This window comes from Hyla sarda, chromosome 1 (genome assembly GCF_029499605.1).
Source record: "Hyla sarda isolate aHylSar1 chromosome 1, aHylSar1.hap1, whole genome shotgun sequence".
Classification (NCBI taxonomy): Eukaryota; Metazoa; Chordata; class Amphibia; order Anura; family Hylidae; genus Hyla; species Hyla sarda.
The window spans coordinates 259,733,028-259,755,145 of record NC_079189.1 but is presented as its reverse complement, the minus strand read 5'-3'; the positions used below and the strand labels follow the sequence as shown (position 1 = coordinate 259,755,145).

Genomic DNA, 22,118 nt, shown 5'->3' with positions numbered 1-22,118 from the left:
AGTCTACGATCTGACGAGAGCAGGTGCGTTCAGCTTAGGATGGCCGTTGACAGCTGCTTGCCCTTTATACTGTGCATTTAAGCATCAATAAATCCTTTTCGGAATCGGAACGGAAGGCGGCAACAGAGCAAAATGTCAACGGCAGCCGGGATTCCCAGCCAGTGTCCCATGCCGGTATTTACCAGGCCCTAAGATCTGTACCAGTCTGCGATCTGACGAGAGCAGGAGCGTTAAGCTTAGGATGGCCGTCGACAGCTTCACACCTTGTATACTGTGGATTTAAGCATCAATAAATTATTTTCGGAATCGGAGCTGAAGGCAGCAATAGAGCAGAATGTCAACGGCACCCGGGATTCCCAGCCAGTCTCCCATGCCAATACTTACCGGGCCCTAAGCTGGGTAGCAGTCTGCGATCTGACGAGAGCAGGCGCGTTCAGCTTAGGATGGCCATTGACAGCTTAATGCTTTTTATACTGTGCATTTAAGCATCAATAAATCCTTTTCGGAATCGGAACGGAAGGCGGCAACAGAGCAAAACGTCAACTGCACCCGGGATTCCCAGCCAGTCTCCCATGCCGGTACTTACTGGGCCCTAAGCTGCGTAGCAATCTGCGATCTGACAAGAGCAGGCACGTTCAGCTTAGGATGGCCGTTGACATCTTCACGCCTTGTATACTGTGGATTTAAGCATCAATAAATATTTTTTTTAATCGGAGAGGAAGGCGGCAACAGAGCAAAATGTCAATAGCACCTTGGATTGCCAGCCAGTCTCCCATGCCCGTACTTGCCGTCAGCAGTCTGCGATCTGACAAGAACAGGCACATTCAGCTTAGGATAGCCGTAGACGGCTTCACACACTGTATACTGTGGATTTAAGCATCAATAAATCCTTTTCGGAATCGGAGCGGAAGGTGGCTACAGAGCAAAATGTCAACAACACCTGGGATTCCCAGCCAGTCTCCCATGCTGGTACTTACCGGGCCCTAAGCTGGGTAGCAGTCTGCGATCTGACGAGAGCAGGCGCGTTCAGCTTAGGATGGCCGTTGACTTCTTCACGCCTTGTATACTGTGGATTTAAGCATCAATAAATATTTTTTTTAATCGGAGAGGAAGGCGGCAACAGAGCAAAATGTCAATAGCACCTTGGATTGCCAGCCAGTCTCCCATGCCTGTACTTGCCGGGCAGCAGTCTGCGATCTGACAAGAACAGGCGCATTTAGCTTAGGATAGCCGTAGACGGCTTCACACCCTGTATACTGTGGATTTAAGCATCAATAAATCCTTTTCGAAATCGGAGCAAAATGTCTACAGAGCTACAGAGCAAAATGTCAACAACACCTGAGATTCCCAGCCAGTCTCCCATGCTGGTACTTACCGGGCCCTAAGCTGGGTAGCAGTTTGCGATCTGACGAGAGCAGGCGCGTTCAGCTTAGGATGGCCGATGACAGCTTCACGCACTTTATACTGTGCATTTAAGCATCAATAAATCCTTTTCCGAATCGGAGCAGAAGTCGGCAACAGACTAAAATGTCAACTGCACCCGGGATTCCCAGCCAATCTCCCATGCTGGTACTTACCAGGCCCTAAGCTGGGTAGCAGTCTGCGATCTGACGAGAGCAGGCGCGTTCAGCTTAGGATGGCCGTTGACAGCTTCTCACTTTGTATACTGTGGATTTAAGCATCAATAAATAATTTTCGGAATCGGAGCAGAAACAGAGTAAAATGTAAACTGCACCCGGGATTCCCAGCCAGTCTCCCATGCTGGTATTTACCAGGCCCGAAGCTGGGTAGCAGTCTGCGATCTGACGAGAACAGGCGCATTCAGCTTAGGATGGCCGTAGACCGCTTCACACTCTGTATACTGTGGATTTAAGCATAAATAAATCCTTTTCGGAATCGGAGCAGAAGGCGGCAACAGAGCAAAATGTCAACGGCAGCCGGGATTCCCAGCCAGTGTCCCATGCCGGTACTTACCGGGCCCTAAGATCTGTACCAGTCTGCGATCTGACAAGAGCAGGCGCGTTAAGCTTAGGATGGCCGTCGACAGCTTCACACCTTGTATACTGTGGATTTAAGCATCAATAATTCTTTTCGGAATTCGAGCAATAGAGCAAAATGTCAACGGCAACCGGGATTCCCAGCCAGTCTCCCATGCCAGTACTTACCGGGCCCTAAGCTGGGTAGCAGTCTGCACTCTGACGAAAGCAGGCCCTTTCAGCTTAGGATGGCCATTGACAGCTTCAAGCTTTTTATACTGTGCATTTAAGCATCAATAAATCCTTTTCGGAATCGGAACGGAAGGCGGCAACAGAGCAAAATGTCAACTGCACCCGGGATTCCCAGCCAGTCTCCCATGCCGGTTCTTACTGGGCCCTAAGCTGGGTAGCAGTCTGCGATCTGATGAGAGCAGGCGCGTTCAGCTTAGGATGGCCGTTGACATTTTCACGCCTTGTATATTGTGGATTTAAGCATCAATAAATATTTTTATTAATCGGAGAGGAAGGCGGCAACAGAGCAAAATGTCAATGGCACCTTGGTTTGCCAGCCAGTCTACCATGCCGGTAACTGCCGGGCAGCAGTCTGCGATCTGAGGAGAGCAAGCACGTTCAGGCTTAGGATGGCCGTTGACAGCTTCACACACTGTATATTGTGGATTTAAGCATCAATAAATCCTTTTCCGAATCGGAGCGGAAGGCGGCAACAGATTAAAATGTCAACTGCACACGGGATTCCCAGCCAGTCTCCCATGCTGGTACTTACCAGGCCCTAAGCTGGGTAAAAGTCTGCGATCTGACGAGAGCAGGCGCGTTCAGCTTAGGATGGCCGTTGACAGCTTCACACTTTGTATACTGTGGATTTAAGCATCAATAAATAATTTTCGGAATCGGAGCAGAAACAGAGCAAAATGTAAACTGCACCCGGGATTCCCAGCCAGTCTCCCATGCTGGTACTTACCAGGCCCGAAGCTGGGTAGCAGTCTGCGATCTGACGAGAACAGGCGCATTCAGCTTAGGATGGCCGTAGACATCTTCACACCCTGTATACTGTGGATACTGTGGATACTGTGGATACTGTGGATACTGTGGATACTGTGGATTCTGTGGATTTAAGCATCAATAAATCCTTTTCCGAATCGGAGCGGAAGGCGGCAACAGAGCAAAATGTCAACGACACCTGGGATTCCCAGCCAGTCTCCCATGCTGGTACTTACCGCGCCCTAAGCTGGGTAGCAGTCTGCGATCTGACGAGAGCAGGCGCGTTCAGCTTAGGATGGCCATTGACAGCTTCACACTTTGTATACTGTGCATTTAAGCATCAATAAATCCTTTTCGGAATCGGAAACGGAACCGGAACGGAAGGCGGCAACAGAGCAAAATGTCAACGGCAGCCGGGATTCCCAGCCAGTGTCCCATGCCAGTACTTACCGGGCCCTAAGCTGGGTAGCAGTCTGCGATCTGATGAGAGCAGGCGCGTTCAGCTTAGGATGGCCATTGACAGCTTCATTCTTTTTATACTGTGCATTTAAGCATCAATAAATCCTTTTCGGAATCGGAACAGAAGGCGGCAACAGAGCAAAATGTCAACTGCACCCGGGATTCCCAGCCAGTCTCCCATGCTGGTACTTACCAGGCCCGAAGCTGGGTAGCAGTCTGCGATCTGACGAGAACAGGCGCATTCAGCTTAGGATGGCCGTAGACATCTTCACACCCTGTATACTGTGGATTTAAGCATCAATAAATCCTTTTCGGAATCGGAGCGGAAGGCGGCAACAGAGCAAAATGTCAACGACACTAGGGATTCCCAGCCAGTCTCCCATGCTGGTACTTACCAGGCCCTAAGCTGGGTAGCAGTCTGCGATCTGACGAGAGCAAGCGCGTTCAGCTTAGGATGGCCGTTGACAGCTTCTCGCCCTTTATACTGTGCATTTAAGCATCAATAAATCCTTTTCGGAATCGGAACGGAAGGCGGCAACAGAGCAAAATGTCAACGGCAGCCGGGATTCCCAGCCAGTGTCCCATGCCGGTACTTACCGGGCCCTAAGATCTGTACCAGTCTGCGATCTGACGAGAGCAGGCGCGTTAAGCTTAGGATGGCCGTCGACAGCTTCACACCTTGTAGACTGTGGATTTAAGCATCAATAAATTATTTTCGGAATCGGAGCGGAAGGCAGCAATAGAGCAAAATGTCAACAGCACCCGGGATTCCCAGCCAGTCTCCCATGCCAGTACTTACCGGGCCCTAAGCTGGGTAGCAGTCTGCGATCTGACGAGAGCAGGCGCGTTCAGCTTAGGATGGCCATTGACAGCTTCATGCTTTTTATACTGTGCATTTAAGCTTCAATAAATCCTTTTCAGAATCGGAACGGAAGGCGGCAACAGAGCAAAATGTCAACTGCACCCGAGATTCCCAGCCAGTCTCCCATGCCGATACTTACTGGGCCCTAAGCTGCGTAGCAGTCTGCGATCTGATGAGAACAGGCGCATTCATCTTAGGATGGCCGTAGACATCTTCACACCCTGTATACTGTGGATTTAAGCATCAATACATCCTTTTCGGAATCGGAGCGGAAGGCGGCAACAGAGCAAAATGTCAACGACACCTGGGATTCCCAGCCAGTCTCCCAAGCTGTTACTTACCGGGCCCTAAGATCTGTACCAGTCTGCGATCTGACGAGAGCAGGCGCATTCAGCTTAGGATGGCCATTGACAGCTTCATGCTTTTTATACTGTTCATTTAAGCATCAATAAATCCTTTTCGGAATCGGAACGGAAGGCGGCAACAGAGCAAAATGTCAACTGCACCCGGGATTCCCAGCCAGTCTCCCATGCCGGTACTTACTGGGCCCTAAGCTGGGTAGGAGTCTGCGATCTGACGAGAGCAGGCGCGTTCAGCTTAGGATGGCCGTTGACATCTTCACGACTTGTATATTGTGGATTTAAGCATCAATAAATCCTTTTCCAAATCGGAGCGGAAGGCGGCAACAGATTAAAATGTCAACTGCACCCGGAATTCCCAGCCAGTCTCCCATGCTGGTACTTACCAGGCCCTAAGCTGGGTAGCAGTCTGCGATCTGACGAGAGCAGGCGCGTTCAGCTTAGGATGGCTGTTGACAGCTTCACACTTTGTATACTGTGGATTTAAGCATCAATAAATAATTTTCGGAATTGGAGCAGAAACAGAGCAAAATGTCAGCTGCACCCGGGATTCCCAGCCAGTCTCCCATGCTGGTACTTACCAGGCCCAAAGCTGGCTAGCAGTCTTCGATCTGACGAGAGCAGGCGCGTTCAGCTTAGGACGGCCGTTGACATCTTCTCGCCTTGTATACTGTGCATTTAAGCATCAATAAATCCTTTTCGGAATCGGAGAGGAAGGCGGCAACAGAGCAAAATGGCAATAGCACCTGGGATTGCCAGCCAGTCTCCCATGCCCGTACTTGCCGCGCAGCAGTCTGCGATCTGACAAGAACAGGCACATTCAGCTTAGGATAGCCGTAGATGGCTTCACACCCTGTATACTGTGGATTTAAGCATCAATAAATCCTTTTCCGAATCGGAGCGGAAGGCGGCAACAGAGCAAAATGTCAACGGCAGCCGGGCATTCCCAGCCAGTGTCCCATGCCGGTACTTACCGGGCCCTAAGCTGGGTAGCAGTCTGCGATCTGACGAGAGCAGGCGCGTTCAGCTTAGGGTGGCCATTGACAGCTTCATGCTATTTATACTGTGCATTTAAGCATCAATAAATCCTTTTCGGAATCAGAACGGAAGGCGGCAACAGAGCAAAATGTCAACTGCACCCGGGATTCCCAGCCAGTCTCCCATGCCGTTACTTACTGGGCCCTAAGCTGGGTAGCAGTCTGCGATCTGACGAGAGCAGGCGCGTTCAGCTTAGGATGGCCGTTGACATCTTCATGCCTTGTATATTGTGGATTTAAGCATCAATAAATATTTTTATTAATCGGAGAGGAAGGCGGCAACAGAGCAAAATGTCAATGGCACCTTGGATTGCCAGCCAGTCTCCCATGCCGGTAACTGCCGGGCAGCAGTCTGCGATCTGAGGAGAGCAGGCACGTTCAGGCTTAGGATGGCCGTTGACAGCTTCACACCCTGTATATTGTAAATTTAAGCATCAATAAATCCTTTTCCGAATCGGAGCGGAAGGCGGCAACAGATTAAAATGTCAACTGCACCCGGGATTCCCAGCCAGTCTCCCATGCTGGTACTTACCAGGCCCTAAGCTGGGTAGCAGTCTGCGATCTGACGAGAGCAGGCGCGTTCAGCTTAGGATGGCCGTTGAAAGCTTCACACTTTGTATACTGTGGATTTAAGCATCAATAAATCCTTTTCGGAATCGGAGCGGAAGGCGGCAACAGAGCAAAATGTCAACGACACCTGGGATTCCCAGCCAGTCTCCCATGCTGGTACTTACCGGGCCCTAAGCTGGGTAGCAGTCTGTGATCTGACAAGAGCAGGCGCGTTCAGCTTAGGATGGCCGTTGACAGCTTTTTGCCCTTTATACTGTGCCTTTAAGCATCAATAAATCCTTTTCGGAATCGGAACGGAAGGCGGCAACAGAGCAAAATGTCAACGGCAGCCGGGATTCCCAGCCAGTCTCCCATGCCGGTACTTACCGGGCCCTAAGATCTGTACCAGTCTGCGATCTGACGAGAGCAGGCGCGTTAAGCTTAGGATGGCCGTTGACAGCTTCACACTTTGTATACTGTGGATTTAAGCATCAATAAATAATTTTCGGAATCGGAGCAGAAACAGAGCAACATGTCAGCTGCACCCGGGATTCCCAGCCAGTCTCCCATGCTGGTACTTACCAGGCCCAAAGCTGGGTAGCAGTCTTCGATCTGACGAGAGCAGGCGCGTTCAGCTTAGGACGGCCGTTGACATCTTCTTGCCTTGTATACTGTGCATTTAAGCATCAATAAATCCTTTTCGGAATCGGAGAGGAAGGCGGCAATAGAGCAAAATGGCAATAGCACCTGGGATTGCCAGCCAGTCTCCCATGCCCGTACTTGCCGGGCAGCAGTCTGCGATCTGACAAGTACAGGCACATTCAGCTTAGGATGGCCGTAGACGGCTTCACACCCTGTATACTGTGGATTTAAGCATCAATAAATCCTTTTCGGAATCGGAGCGGAAGGCGGCTACAGAGCAAAATGTCAACTGCACCCGGGATTCCCAGCCAGTCTCCCATGGCGGTACTTACTGGGCCCTAAGCTGGGTAGCAGTCTGCGATCTGACGAGAGCAGGCGCGTTCAGCTTACGATGGCTGTTGACATCTTTACGCCTTGTATATTGTGGATTTAAGCATCAATAAATATTTTTATTAATCTGAGAAGAAGGCGGCAACAGAGAAAAATGTCAATGGCACCTTGGATTGCCAGCCAGTCTCCCATGCTGGTATCTGCCGGGCAGCAGTCTGCGATCTGAGGAGAGCAGGCACGTTCAGGCTTAGGATGGCCGTTGACAGCTTCACACCCTGTATATTGTGGATTTAAGCATCAATAAATCCTTTTCCGAATCGGAGCGGAAGGCGGCAACAGATTAAAATGTCAACTGCACCCGGGATTCCCAGCCAGTTTCCCATGCAGATACTTACCAGGCCCTAAGCTGGGTAGCAGTCTGCGATCTGACGAGAGCAGGCGCGTTCAGCTTAGGATGGCCGTTGACAGCTTCACACTTTGTATACTGTGCATTTAAGCATCAATAAATCCTTTTCGGAATCGGAACGGAAGGCGGCAACAGAGCAAAATGTCAACGGCAGCCGGGATTCCCAGCTAGTGTCCCATGCCGGTACTTACCGGGCCCTAAGATCTGTACCAGTCTGCGATCTGACGAGAGCAGGCGCGTTAAGCTTAGGATGGCCGTCGACAGCTTCACACCTTGTATACTGTGGATTTAAGCATCAATAAATTCTTTTCGGAATCGGAGCGGAAGGCAGCAATAGAGCAAAATGTCAACGGCAACCAGTATTCCCAGCCAGTCTCCCATGCCAGTACGTACCTGGCCCTAAGCTGGGTAGCAGTCTGCAATCTGACGAGAGCAGGCGCATTCAGCTTAGGATGGCCGTTGACAGCTTAACACTTTGTATACTGTGGATTTAAGCATCAATAAATAATTTTCGGAATCGGAGCAGAAACAGAGCAAAATGTCAACTGCACTCGGAATTCCCAGCCAGTCTCCCATGCTGGTACTTACCAGGCCCGAAGCTGGGTAGCAGTCTGCGATCTGACAAGAACAGGCGCATTCAGCTTAGGATGGCCGTAGACATCTTCACACCCTGTATACTGTGGATTTAAGCATCAATAAATCCTTTTCGGAATCGGAGCGGAAAGCGGCAACAGAGCAAAATGTCAACGACACCTGGAATTCCCAGCCAGTCTCCCATGCTGTTACTTACCGGGCCCTAAGCTGGATAACAGTCTGCGATCTGACGAGAGCAGGCGCGTTCAGCTTAAGATGGCCGTTGACAGCTTCATGCTTTTTATACTGTGCATTTAAGCATCAATAAATCCTTTTCGGAATCGGAACGGAAGGCGGCAACAGAGCAAAATGTCAACGGCAGCCGGGATTCCCAGCCAGTGTCCCATGCTGGTACTTTCCGGGCCTTAAGATCTGTACCAGTCTGCGATCTGACGAGAGCAGGCGCGTTAAACTTAGGATGGCCGTCGACAGCTTCACACCTTTTATACTGTGGATTTAAGCATCAATAAATTATTTTCGGAATCGGAGCGGAAGGAAGCAATAGAGCAAAATGTCAACGGCACCCGGGATTCCCAGCCAGTCTCCCATGCCGGTACTTACCGGGCCCTAAGCTGGGTAGCAGTCTGCGATCTGACGAGAGCAGGCGCGTTCAGCTTAAGACGGCCATTGACAGCTTCATGCTTTTTATACTGTGCATTTAAGCATCAATAAATCCTTTTCGGGATCGGAACGGAAGGCGGCAACAGAGCAAAATGTCAACTGCATCCGGGATTCCCAGCCAGTGTCCCATGCCGGTACTTACCGGGCCCTAAGATCTGTACCAGTCTGCGATCTGACGAGAGCAGGCGCGTTAAGCTTAGGATGGCCGTCGACAGCTTCACACCTTGTATACTGTGGATTTAAGCATCAATAAATTCTTTTCGGAATCGGAGCGGAAGGCAGCAATAGAGCAAAATGTTAACGGCAACCGGGATTCCCAGCCAGTCTCCCATGCCAGTACGTACCTGGCCCTAAGCTGGGTAGCAGTCTGCGATCTGACGAGAGCAGGCGCGTTCAGCTTAGGACGGCCATTGACAGCTTCGTGCTTTTTATACTGTGCATTTAAGCATCAATAAATCCTTTTCGGAATCGGAACGGAAGGCGGCAACAGAGCAAAATGTCAACTGCATCCGGGATTCCCAGCCAGTCTCCCATGCCGGTACATACTGGGCCCTAAGCTGAGTAGCAGTCTGCGATCTGACGAGAGCAGGCGCGTTAAGCTTAGGATGGCCGTCGACAGCTTCACACCTTGTATACTGTCGATTTAAGCATCAATAAATTATTTTCGGAATCGGAGCGGAAGGCAGCAATAGAGCAAAATGGCAACGGCACCCGGGATTCCCAGCCAGTCTCCCATGCCAGTACTTACCGGGCCCTAAGTTGGGTAGCAGTCTGCGATCTGACGAGAGCAGGCGTGTTCAGCTTAGGATGGCCGTTGACATCTTTACGCCTTGTATATTGTGGATTTAAGCATCAATAAATATTTTTATTATTCGGAGAAGAAGGCGGCAACAGAGCAAAATGTCAATGGCACCTTGGATTGCCAGCCAGTCTCCCATGCCTGTATCTGCCGGGCAGCAGTCTGCGATCTGAGGAGAGCAGGCACGTTCAGGCTTAGGATGGCCGTTGACAGCTTCACACCCTGTATATTGTGGATTTAAGCATCAATAAATCCTTTTCCGAATCGGAGCGGAAGGCGGCAACAGAGCAAAATGACAACTGCATCCGGGATTCCCAGCCAGTCTCCCATGCCGGTACATACTGGGCCCTAAGCTGGGTAGCAGTCTGCGATCTGACGAGAGCAGGCGCGTTAAGCTTAGGATGGCCGTCGACAGCTTCACACCCTGTATATTGTGGATTTAAACATCAATAAATCCTTTTCTGAATCTCAGCGGAAGGCGGCAACAGATTAAAATGTCAACTGCACCCGGGATTCCCAGCCAGTCTCCCATGCTGGTACTTACCAGGCCCTAAGCTGGGTAGCAGTCTGCGATCTGACGAGAGCAGGCGCGTTCAGCTTAGGATGGCCGTTGACAGCTTCACACTTTGTATACTGTGGATTTAAGCATCAATAAATAATTTTCGGAATCGGAGCAGAAACAGAGCAAAATGTCAACTGCACTCGGGATTCCCAGCCAGTCTCCCATGCTGGTACTTACCAGGCCCGAAGCTGGGTAGCAGTTTGCGATCTGACAAGAACAGGCGCATTCAGCTTAGGATGGCCGTAAATATCTTCACACCCTGTATACTGTGGATTTAAGCATCAATAAATCATTTTCGGAATCGGAGCGGAAGGCGGCTACAGAGCAAAATGTCAACACCTGGGATTCCCAGCCAGTCTCCCATGCTGGTACTTGCCGTGCAGCAGTCTGCGATCTGACAAGAACAGGCACATTCAGCTTAGGATAGCCATAGACGGCTTCACACCCTGTATACTGTGGATTTAAGCATCAATAAATAATTTTCGGAATCGGAGCGGAAGGCGGCTACAGAGCAAAATGTCAACAACACCTGGGATTCCCAGCCAGTCTCCCATGCTGGTACTTATCGGGCCCTAAGCTGGGTAGCAGTCTGCGATCTGACGACAGCAGGCGGGTTCAGCTTAGGATGGCCGTTGACAGCTTCACGCCCTTTATATTGTGGATTTAAGCATCAATAAATCCTTTTCCGAATGGGAGCGGAAGGCGGCAACAGATTAAAATGTCAACTGCACCCGGGACTCCCAGCCAGTCTCCCATGCTGGTACTTACCAGGCCCTAAGCTGGGTATCAGTCTGCGATCTGACGAGAGCAGGCGCGTTCAGCTTAGGATGGCCATTGACTTCTTCACGCCTTGTATATTGTGGATTTAAGCATCAATAAATATTTTTATTAATCGGAGAGGAAGGCGGCAACAGAGCAAAATGTCAATGGCACCTTGGATTGCCAGCCAGTCTCCCATGCCGGTAACTGTCGGGCAGCAGTCTGCGATCTGAGGAGAGCAGGCACTTCAGGCTTAGGATGGCCGTTGACAGCTTCACACCCTGTATATTGTGTATTTAAGCATCAATAAATCCTTTTCCGAATCGGAGCGGAAGGCGGCAACAGATTAAAATGTCAACTGCACCCGGGATTCCCAGCCAGTCTCCCATGCTGGTACTTACCAGGCCCTAAGCTGGGTAGCAGTCTGCGATCTGACGAGAGCAGGCGCGTTCAGCTTAGGATGGCCGTTGACAGCTTCACACTTTGTATACTGTGGATTTAAGCATCAATAAATCCTTTTCGGAATCGGAGCGGAAGGCGGCAACAGAACAAAATGTCAACGACACCTGGGATTCCCAGCCAGTCTCCCATGCAGGTACTTACCGGGCCCTAAGCTGGGTAGCAGTCTGCGATCTGACGAGAGCAGGCGCGTTCAGCTTAGGATGGCCGTTGACAGCTTCAAACTTTGTATACTGTGCATTTAAGCATCAATAAATCCTTTTCGGAACGGAACGGAAGGCGGCAACAGAGCAAAATGTCAACTGCACCCGGGATTCCCAGCCAGTCTCCCATGCCGGTACTTACTGGGCCCTAAGCTGCGTAGCAGTCTGCGATCTGACGAGAGCAGGCACGTTCAGCTTAGGTTGGCCATTGACAAATTCATGCTTTTTATACTGTGCATTTAAGCATCAATAAATCCTTTTCGGAATCGGAACGGAAGGCGGCAACAGAGCAAAATGTCAACTGCACCCGGGATTCCCAGCCAGTCTCCCATGCCGGTACTTACTGGGCCCTAAGCTGCGTAGCAGTCTGCGATCTGACGAGAGCAGGCGCGTTCAGCTTAGGATGGCCGTTGACATCCTCACGCCTTGTATACTGTGGATTTAAGCATCAATAAATATTTTTTTTTAATCGGAGAGGAAGGCGGCAACAGAGCAAAATGTCAATAGCACCTTGGATTGCCAGCCAGTCTCCCATGCCCGTACTTGCCGGGCAGCAGTCTGCGATCTGACAAGAACAGGCGCATTCAGCTTAGGATAGCCGTAGACGGCTTCACACCCTGTATACTGTGGATTTAAGCATCAATAAATCCTTTTCGGAATCGAAGCAAAATGTCTACAGAGCTACAGAGCAAAATGTCAACAACACCTGAGATTCCCAGCCAGTCTCCCATGCAGGTACTTACCGGGCCCTAAGCTGGGTAGCAGTCTGCGATCTGACGAGAGCAGGCGCGTTCAGTTTAGGATGGCCGTTGACATCTTCCCGCCTTGTATATTGTGGATTTAAGCATCAATAAATATTTTTATTAATCGGAGAGGAAGGCGGCAACAGAGCAAAATGTCAATGGCACCTTGGATTGCCAGCCAGTCTCCCATGCCGGTATCTGCCGGGCAGCAGTCTGCGATCTGAGGAGAGCAGACACGTTCAGCTTAGGATGGCCGTTGACAGCTTCACACCCTGTATATTGTGGATTTAAGCATCAATAAATCCTTTTCCGAATCGGAGCGGAAGGCGGCAACAGATTAAAATGTCAACTGCACCCGAATTCCAGCCAGTCTCCCATGCTGGTACTTACCGGGCCCTAAGCTGGGTAGCAGTCTGCGATCTGACGAGAGCAGGCGCGTTCAGCTTAGGTTGGCCGTTGACAGCTTCTCGCCCTTTATACTGTGCATTTAAGCATCAATAAATCCTTTTCGGAATCGGAACGGAAGGCGGCAACAGAGCAAAATGTCAACGGCAGCCGGGATTCCCAGCCAGTGTCCATTGCCGGTACTTACCGGGCCCTAAGATCTTTACCAGTCTGCGATCTGACGAGAGCAGGCGCGTTAAGCTTAGTATGGCCGTCGACAGCTTCACACCTTGTATACTGTGGATTTAAGCATCAATAAATTATTTTCGGAATCGGAGCGGAAGGCAGCAATAGAGCAAAATGTCAACGGCACCCGGGATTCGCAGCCAGTCTCCCATGCCAATACTTACCGGGCCCTAAGCTGGGTAGCAGTCTGCGATCTGACGAGAGAAGGCGCGTTCAGCTTAGGATGGCCATTGAAAAATTCATGCTTTTTATACTGTGCATTTAAGCATCAATAAATCCTTTTCGGAATCGGAACGGAAGGCGGCAACAGAGCAAAATGTCAACTACACCCGGAATTCCCAGCCAGTCTCACATGCCGGTACTTACTGGGCCCTAAGCTGGATAGCAGTCTGCGATCTGACGAGAGCAGGCGCGCTCAGCTTAGGATGGCCGTTGACATCTTCACGCCTTGTATATTGTGGATTTAAGCATCAATAAATATTTTTATTAATCGGAGAGGAAGGCGCAACAGAGCAAAATGTCAATGGCACCTTGGATTGCCAGCCAGTCTCCCTTGCGGTAACTGCCGGGCAGCAGTCTGCGATCTGAGGAGAGCAGGCACGTTCAGGCTTAGGATGGCCGTTGACAGCTTCACACCCTGTATATTGTGGATTTAAGCATCAATAAATCCTTTTCCGAATCGGAGCGGAAGGCGGCAACAGATTAAAATGACAACTGCACCCGGGATTCCCAGCCAGTCTCCCATGCTGGTACTTACCAGGCCCTAAGCTGGGTAGCAGTCTGCGCTCTGACGAGAGCAGGCGTGTTCAGCTTAGGATGGCCGTTGACAGCTTTACACTTTGTATACTGTGGATTTAAGCATCAATAAATAATTTTCGGAATCTGAGCAGAAACAGAGCAAAATGTCAACTGCACCCGGGATTCCCAGCCAGTCTCCCATGCTGGTACTTACCAGGCCCGAAGCTGGGTAGCAGCCTGCGATCTGACGAGAACAGGCGCATTCAGCTTAGGATGGCCGTAGACATCTTCACATCCTGTATACTGTATACTGTATACTGTATACTGTGGATTTAAGCATCAATAAATCCTTTTCGGAATCGGAGCGGAAGGCGGCAACAGAGCAAAATGTCAACGACACCTGGGATTCCCAGCCAGTCTCCCATGCTGGTACTTACCGGGCCCTAAGCTGGGTAGCAGTCTGCGATCTGACGAGAGCAGGCGCGTTCAGCTTAGGATGGCCGTTTACAGCTTCTCGCCCTTTATACTGTGCATTTAAGCATCAATAAATCCTTTTCGGAATCGGAACGTAAGGCGGCAACAGAGCAAAATGTCAACTGCACCCGGGATTCCCAGCCAGTCTCCCATGCTGTTACTTACTGGGCCCTAAGCTGGGTAGCAGTCTGCGATCTGACGAGAGCAGGCGCGTTCAGCTTAGGATGGCCGTTGACATCTTCATGCCTTGTATATTGTGGATTTAAGCATCAATAAATATTTTTATTAATCGGAGAGGAAGGCGGCAACAGAGCAAAATGTCAATGGCACCTTGTATTGCCAGCCAGTCTCCCATGCCGGTAACTGCCGGGCAGCAGTCTGCGATCTGAGGAGAGCAGGCATGTTCAGGCTTAGGATGGCCGTTGACAGCTTCACACCCTGTATATTGTGGATTTAAGCATCAATAAATCCTTTTCCGAATCGGAGCGGAAGGCGGCAACAGATTAAAATGTCAACTGCACCCGGGATTCCCAGCCAGTCTCCCATGCTGGTACTTACCAGGCCCTAAGCTGGGTAGCAGTCTGCGATCTGACGAGAGCAGGCGCGTTCAGCTTAGGATGGCCGTTGACAGTTTCACACTTTGTATACTGTGGATTTAAGCATCAATAAATAATTTTCGGAATCGGAGCGGAAACAGAGCAAAATGTCAACTGCACCTTGGATTCCCAGCCAGTCTCCCATGCTGGTACTTACTGGGCCCTAAGCTGGGTAGCAGTCTGCGATCTGACGAGAGCAGGCGCGTTCAGCTTAGGATGGCCGTTGACATCTTCACGCCTTGTATATTGTGGATTTAAGCATCAATAAATATTTTTATTAATCGGAGAGGAAGGCGGCAACAGAGCAAAATGTCAATGGTACCTTGGATTGCCAGCCAGTCTCCCATGCCGGTAACTGCCGGGCAGCAGTCTGCGATCTGAGGAGAGCAGGCACGTTCAGGCTTAGGATGGCCGTTGACAGCTTCACACCCTGTATATTGTGGATTTAAGCATCAATAAATCCTTTTCCGAATCGGAGCGGAAGGCGGCAACAGATTAAAATGTCAACTGCACCCGGGATTCCCAGCCAGTCTCCCATGCTGGTACTTACCAGGCCCGAAGCTGGGTAGCAGTCTGCGATCTGACGAGAACAGGCGCATTCAGCTTCGGATGGCAGTAGACAACTTCACACCCTGTATACTGTGGATTTAAGCATCAATAAATCCTTTTTGGAATCAGAGCAGAAGGCGGCAACAGAGCAAAATGTTAACAACACCTGGGATTCCCAGCCAGTCTCCCATGCTAGTACTTACTGGGCCCTAAGCTGAGTAGCAGTCTGCGATCTGACGAGAGCAGGCACGTTCAGCTTAGGACGGCCGTTGACAGCTTCTCGCTCTTTATACTGTGCATTTAAGCATCAATAAATCCTTTTCGGAATCGGAACGGAAGCGGCAACAGAGCAAAATGTCAGCGGCAGCCGGGATTCCCAGCCAGTGTCCCATGCCGGTACTTACCAGGCCCTAAGATCTGTACCAGTCTGCGATCTGACGAGAGCAGGCGCGTTAAGCTTAGGATGGCCGTCGACAGCTTCACACCTTGTATACTGTGGATTTAAGCATCAATAAATTATTTTCGGAATCGGAGCGGAAGGCAGCAATAGACCAAAATGTCAACGCACCCGGGATTCCCAGCCAGTCTCCCATGCCAGTACTTACCGGGCCCTAAGTTGGGTAGCAGTCTGCAATCTGACGAGAGCAGGCGCGTTCAGCTTAGGATGGCCGTTGACATCTTCACGCCTTGTATATTGTGGATTTAAGCATCAATAAATATTTTTATTATTCGGAGAAGAAGGCGGCAACAGAGCAAAATGTCAATGGCACCTTGGATTGCCAGCCAGTCTCCCATGCCTGTATCTGCCGGGCAGCAGTCTGCGATCTGACGAGAGCAGGCGCGTTCAGCTTAGGATGGCCGTTGACAGCTTCACACTTTGTATACTGTGGATTTAAGCATCAATAAATAATTTTCGGAATCGGAGCAGAAACAGAGCAAAATGTCAACTGCACCCGGGATTCCCAGCCAGTCTCCCATGCCGGTAATTACTGGGCCCTAAGCTGGGTAGCAGTCTGTGATCTGACGAGAACAGGCGCATTCAGCTTAGGATGGCCGTAGACATCTTCACACTCTGTATACTGTGGATTTAAGCATCAATAAATCATTTTCGGAATCTGAGCGTAAGGCGGCAACAAAGCAAAATGTCAACGACACCTGGGATTCCCAGCCAGTCTCCCATGCTGGTACTTACCGGAACCTAAACTAGGTAGCAGTCTGCGATCTGACAAGAGCAGGCGCGTTCAGCTTAGGATGGTCGTTGACAGCTTTTCGCCCTTTATACTGTGCATTTAAGCATCAATAAATCCTTTTCGGAATCGGAACGGAAGGCGGCAAAATAGTAAAATGTCAACTGCACCTGGGATTCCCAGCCAGTCTCCCATGCCGGTACTTACCGGGCCCTAAGATCTGTACCAGTCTGCGATTTGACGAGAGCAGGCGCGTTAAGCTTAGGATGGCCGTCGACAGCTTCACACCTTGTATACTGTGGATTTAAGCATCAATAAATTCTTTTCGGAATCGGAGCAATAGAGCAAAATGTCAACGGCAACCGGGATTCCCAGCCAGCCTCCGATGCCAGTACTTACCGCGCCCTAAGCTGGGTAGCAGTCTGTGATTTGACGAGAGCATGCGCGTTCAGCTTAGGATGGCCATTGACAGCTTCATGCTTTTTATACTGTGCATTTAAGCATCAATAAATCCTTTTCGGAATCGTAACGGAAGGCGGTAACAGAGCAAAATGTCAACTGCACCCGGGATTCCCAGCCAGTCTCCCATGCCGGTACTTACTGGGCCCTAAGCTGGGTAGCAGTCTGCGATCTGACGAGAGCAGGCACGTTCAGCTTAGGATGGATATTGACATCTTCACGCCTTGTATATTGTGGATTTAAGCATCAATAAATATTTTTATTAATCGGAGAGGAAGGCAGCAAGATGTCAATGGCACCTTGGATTGCCAGCCAGTCTCCCATGCCGGTAACTGCCGGGCAGCAGTCTGCGATCTGAGGAGAGCAGGCACGTTCAGGCTTAGGATGGCCGTTGACAGCTTCACACGCTATATATTGTGGATTTAAGCATCAATAAATCCTTTTCCGAATCGGAGCGGAAGGCGGCAACAGATTAAAATGTCAACTGCACCCGGGATTCCCAGCCTGTCTCCCATGCTGGTACTTACCAGGCCCTAAGCTGGGTAGCAGTCTGCGATCTGACGAGAGCAGGCGCTTTCAGCTTTGGATGGCCGTTGACAGCTTCACACTTTGTATACTGTGGATTTAAGCATCAATAAATAATTTTCGGAATCGGAGCAGAAACAGAGCAAAATGTCAACTGCACTCGGGATTCCCAGCCAGTCTCCCATGCTGGTACTTACCAGGCCCGAAGCTGGGTAGCAGTCTGCGATCTGATGAGAACAGGCGCATTCAACTTAGGATGGCCTTGGACATCTTCACACCCTGTATACTGTGGATTTAAGCATCAATAAATCCTTTTCGAAATCGGAGCGTAAGGCGGCAACAGAGCAAAGTGTCAACGACACCTGGGATTCCCAGCTGGTCTCCCATGCTGTTACTTACCGGGCCCTAAGCTGGGTAGCAGTCTGCGATTTGACGAAAGCAGGCGCGTTCAGCTTAGGATGGCCGTTGACAGCTTCGCACTTTGTATACTGTGGATTTAAGCATCAATAAATAATTTTCGGAATCGGAGCAGAAACAGAGCAAAATGTCAACTGCACCCGGGATTCCCAGCCAGTCTCCCATGCTGGTACTTACCAGGCCCGAAGCTGGGTAGCAGTCTGCGACCTGACGAGAACAGGCGCATTCAGCTTAGGATGGCCGTAGACATCTTCACACCCTGTATACTGTGGATTTAAGCATCAATAAATCCTTTTCGGAATCGGAGCGTAAGGCGGCAACAGAGCAAAATGTCAACGACACCTGGGATGCCCAGCCAGTCTCCCATGCTGGCACTTACCGGGCCCTAAACTGGGTAGCAGTCTGCGATCTGACGAGAGCAGGCGCGTTCAGCTTAGGATGGCGGTTGACAGCTTTTCGCCCTTTATACTGTGCATTTAAGCATCAATAAATCCTTTTCGGAATCGGAACGGAAGGCGGCAACAGAGCAAAATGTCAACGGCAGCCGGGATTCCCAGCCAGTCTCCCATGCCGGTACTTACTGAGCCCTAAGATCTGTACCAGTCTGCGATCTGACGAGAGCAGGCGCGTTCAGCTTAGGATGGCCGTCGACAGCTTCACACCTTGTATACTGTGGATTTAAGCATCAATAAATTATTTTCGGAATCGGAGCGGAAGGCAGCAATAGAGCAAAATGTCAATAGCACCTTGGATTGCCAGCCAGTCTCCCATGCCCATACTTACCGGGCAGCAGTCTGCGATCTGACAAGAACAGGCACATTCAGCTTAGGATAGCCGTAGACGGCTTCACACCCTGTATACTGTGGATTTAAGCATCAATAAATCCTTTTCGGAATCGGAGCGGAAGGCGGCTACAGAGACAAAATGTCAACAACACCTGGGATTCCCAGCCAGTCTCCCATGCCGGTACTTACTGGGCCCTAAGCTGGGTAGCAGTCTGCGATCTGACAAGAGCAGGCGCGTTCAGCTTAGGATGGCTGTTGACATCTTTACGCCTTGTATATTGTGGATTTAAGCATCAATAAATATTTTTATTAATCGGAGAAGAAGGCGGCAACAGAGCAAAATGTCAATGGCACCTTGGATTGCCAGCCAGTCTCCCATGCCGGTATCTGCCGGGCAGCAGTCTGCGATCTGAGGAGAGCAGGCGCGTTCAGCTTAGGATGGCCGTTGACAGCTTTTCGCCCTTTATACTGTGCATTTAAGCATCAATAAATCCTTTTCGGAATCGGAACGGAAGGCGGCAAAATAGCAAAATGTCAACGGCAGCCGGGATTCCCTGCCAGTCTCCCATGCCGGTACTTACCGGGCCCTAAGATCTGTACCAGTCTGCGATCTGACGAGAGCAGGCGCGTTAAGCTTAGGATGGCCGTCGACAGCTTCACACCTTGTATACTGTGGATTTAAGCATCAATAAATCCTTTTCCGAATCGGAGCGGAAGGCGGCAACAGATTAAAATGTCAACTGCACCCAGGATTCCCAGCCAGTCTCCCATGCTGGTACTTACCAGGCCCTAAGCTGGGTAGCAGTCTGCGATCTGACGAGAGCAGGCACGTTCAGCTTAGGATGGCCGTTGACAGCTTCTTGCCCTTTATACTGTGCATTTAAGCATCAATAAATCCTTTTCGGAATCGGAACGGAAGGCGGCAACAGAGCAAAATGTCAACGGCAGCCGGGCATTCATAGCCAGTGTCCCATGCCGGTACTTACCGGGCCCTAAGATCTGTACCAGTCTGCGATCTGACGAGAGCAGGCGCGTTAAGCTTAGGATGGCCGTCGACAGCTTCACACCTTGTATACTGTGGATTTAAGCATCAATAAATTATTTTCGGAATCGGAGCGGAAGGCAGCAATAGAGCAAAATGTCAACGGCACCCGAGATTCCCAGCCAGTCTCCCATGCCAGTAATTACCGGGCCCTAAGCTGGGTAGCAGTCTGCGATCTGACGAGAGCAGGCGCGTTCAGCTTAGGATGGCCGTTGACATCTTCACGCCTTGTATATTGTGGATTTAAGCATCAATAAATATTTTTTTAATCGGAGAGGAAGGCGGCAACAGAGCAAAATGTCAATAGCACCTTGGATTGCCAGCCAGTCTCCCATGCCCGTACTTGCCGGGCAGCAGTCTGCGATCTGACAAGAACAGGCGCATTCAGCTTAGGATAGCCGTAGACGGCTTCACACCCTGTATACTGTGGATTTAAGCATCAATAAATCCTTTTCGGAATCGGAGCAAATGTCTACAGAGCTACAGAGCAAAATGTCAACAACACCTAAGATTCCCAGCCAGTCTCCCATGCTGGTACTTACGGGGCCCTAAGCTGGGTAGCAGTCTGCGATCTGACTAGAGCAGGCGCGTTCAGCTTAGGATGGCTGTTGACAGCTTCATGTCCTTTATACTGTGCATTTAAGCATCAATAAATCCTTTTCCGAATCGGAGCGGAAGGCGGCAACAGATTAAAATATCAACGGCAGCCGGGATTCCCAGCCAGTGTCCCATGCCGGTACTTACCGGGCCCTAAGATCTGTACCAGTCTGCGATCTGACGAGAGCAGGCGCTTTAAGCTTAGGATGGCCGTCGACAGCTTCACACCTTGTATACTGTGGATTTAAGCATCAATAAATTCTTTTCGGAATCGGAGCAATAGAGCAAAATGTCAACGGCAACCGGGATTCCCAGCCAGCCTCCCATGCCAGTACTTACCGGGCCCTAAGCTGGGTAGCAGTCTGTGATCTGACGAGAGCAGGCGCGTTCAGCTTAGGATGGCCATTGACAGCTTCATGCTTTTTATACTGTGCATTTAAGCATCAATAAATCCTTTTCGGAATCGGAACGGAAGGCGGCAACAGAGCAAAATGTCAACTGCACCCGGGAATCCCAGCCAGTCACCCATGCCTGTATCTGCCGGGCAGCAGTCTGCGATCTGAGGAGAGCAGGCACGTTCAGGCTTAGGATGGCCATTGACAGCTTCACACGCTGTATATTGTGGATTTAAGCATCAATAAATCCTTTTCCGACTCGGAGCGGAAGGCGGCAACAGATTAAAATGTCAACTGCACCCGGGATTCCCAGCCTGTCTCCCATGCTGGTACTTACCAGGCCCTAAGCTGGGTAGCAGTCTGCGATCTGACGAGAGCAGGCGTGTTAAGCTTAGGATGGCCGTTGACAGCTTCACACTTTGTATACTGTGGATTTAAGCATCAATAAATAATTTTCGGAATCGGAGCAGAAACAGAGCAAATTGTCAACTGCACCCGGGATTCCCAGCCAGTCTCCCATGTCGGTACTTACTGGGCCCTAAGCTGGGTAGCAGTCTGCGATCTGACGAGAGCAGGCGCGTTCAGCTTAGGATGGCTGTTGACATCTTTACGCCTTGTATATTGTGGATTTAAGCATCAATAAATATTTTTATTAATCGGAGAAGAAGGCGGCAACAGAGCAAAATGTCAATGGCACCTTGGATTGCCAGCCAGTCTCCCATGCCGGTATCTGCCGGGCAGCAGTCTGCAATCTGAGGAGAGCAGGCACGTTCAGGCTTAGGATGGCCGTTGACAGCTTCACACCCTGTATATTGTGGATTTAAGCATCAATAAATCCTTTTCCGAATCGGAGCGGAAGGCGGCAACAGATTAAAATGTCAACTGCACCCGGGATTCCCAGCCAGTCTCCCATGCTGGTACTTACCAGGCCCTAAGCTGGGTAGCAGTCTGCGATCTGACGAGAGCAGGCGCGTTCAGCTTAGGATGGCCGTTGACAGCTTCACACTTTGTATACTGTGGATTTAAGCATCAATAAATAATTTTCGGAATCGGAGCAGAAACAGAGCAAAATGTCAACTGCACTTGGGATTCCTAGCCAGTTTCCCATGCTGGTACCTACTGGGCCCGAAGCTGGGTAGCAGTCTGCGATCTGACAAGAACAGGCGCATTCAGCTCAGGATGGCCGTAGACATCTTCACACCCTGTATACTGTGGATTTAAGCATCAATAAATCCTTTTCGGAATCGGAGCGGAAGGCGGCAACAGAGCAAAATGTCAACGACACTTGGGATTCCCAGCCAGTCTCCCATGCTGGTACTTACCAGG

General features: G+C 50.3%; 10 pseudogenes; all 10 read right to left on the bottom strand.

Moving 5' to 3' along the window:
• Nucleotides 1-335: 335 nt before the first annotated feature.
• LOC130352116 (5S ribosomal RNA) lies at nt 336-455 on the bottom strand (annotated as a pseudogene).
• Nucleotides 456-928: 473 nt separating this feature from the next.
• On the bottom strand, nt 929-1,048 carry LOC130320309 (5S ribosomal RNA; annotated as a pseudogene).
• Nucleotides 1,049-4,184: 3,136 nt separating this feature from the next.
• On the bottom strand, nt 4,185-4,304 carry LOC130321702 (5S ribosomal RNA; annotated as a pseudogene).
• A 688-nt stretch (nt 4,305-4,992) lies between these two features.
• LOC130347127 (5S ribosomal RNA) lies at nt 4,993-5,112 on the bottom strand (annotated as a pseudogene).
• Nucleotides 5,113-10,167: 5,055 nt separating this feature from the next.
• On the bottom strand, nt 10,168-10,287 carry LOC130351128 (5S ribosomal RNA; annotated as a pseudogene).
• A 1,058-nt stretch (nt 10,288-11,345) lies between these two features.
• LOC130351117 (5S ribosomal RNA) lies at nt 11,346-11,465 on the bottom strand (annotated as a pseudogene).
• An 82-nt stretch (nt 11,466-11,547) lies between these two features.
• On the bottom strand, nt 11,548-11,667 carry LOC130318481 (5S ribosomal RNA; annotated as a pseudogene).
• Nucleotides 11,668-14,154: 2,487 nt separating this feature from the next.
• Nucleotides 14,155-14,274, bottom strand: LOC130352245 (5S ribosomal RNA; annotated as a pseudogene).
• Nucleotides 14,275-14,749: 475 nt separating this feature from the next.
• Nucleotides 14,750-14,869, bottom strand: LOC130351106 (5S ribosomal RNA; annotated as a pseudogene).
• Nucleotides 14,870-21,668: 6,799 nt separating this feature from the next.
• Nucleotides 21,669-21,788, bottom strand: LOC130351095 (5S ribosomal RNA; annotated as a pseudogene).
• Nucleotides 21,789-22,118: the final 330 nt, after the last annotated feature.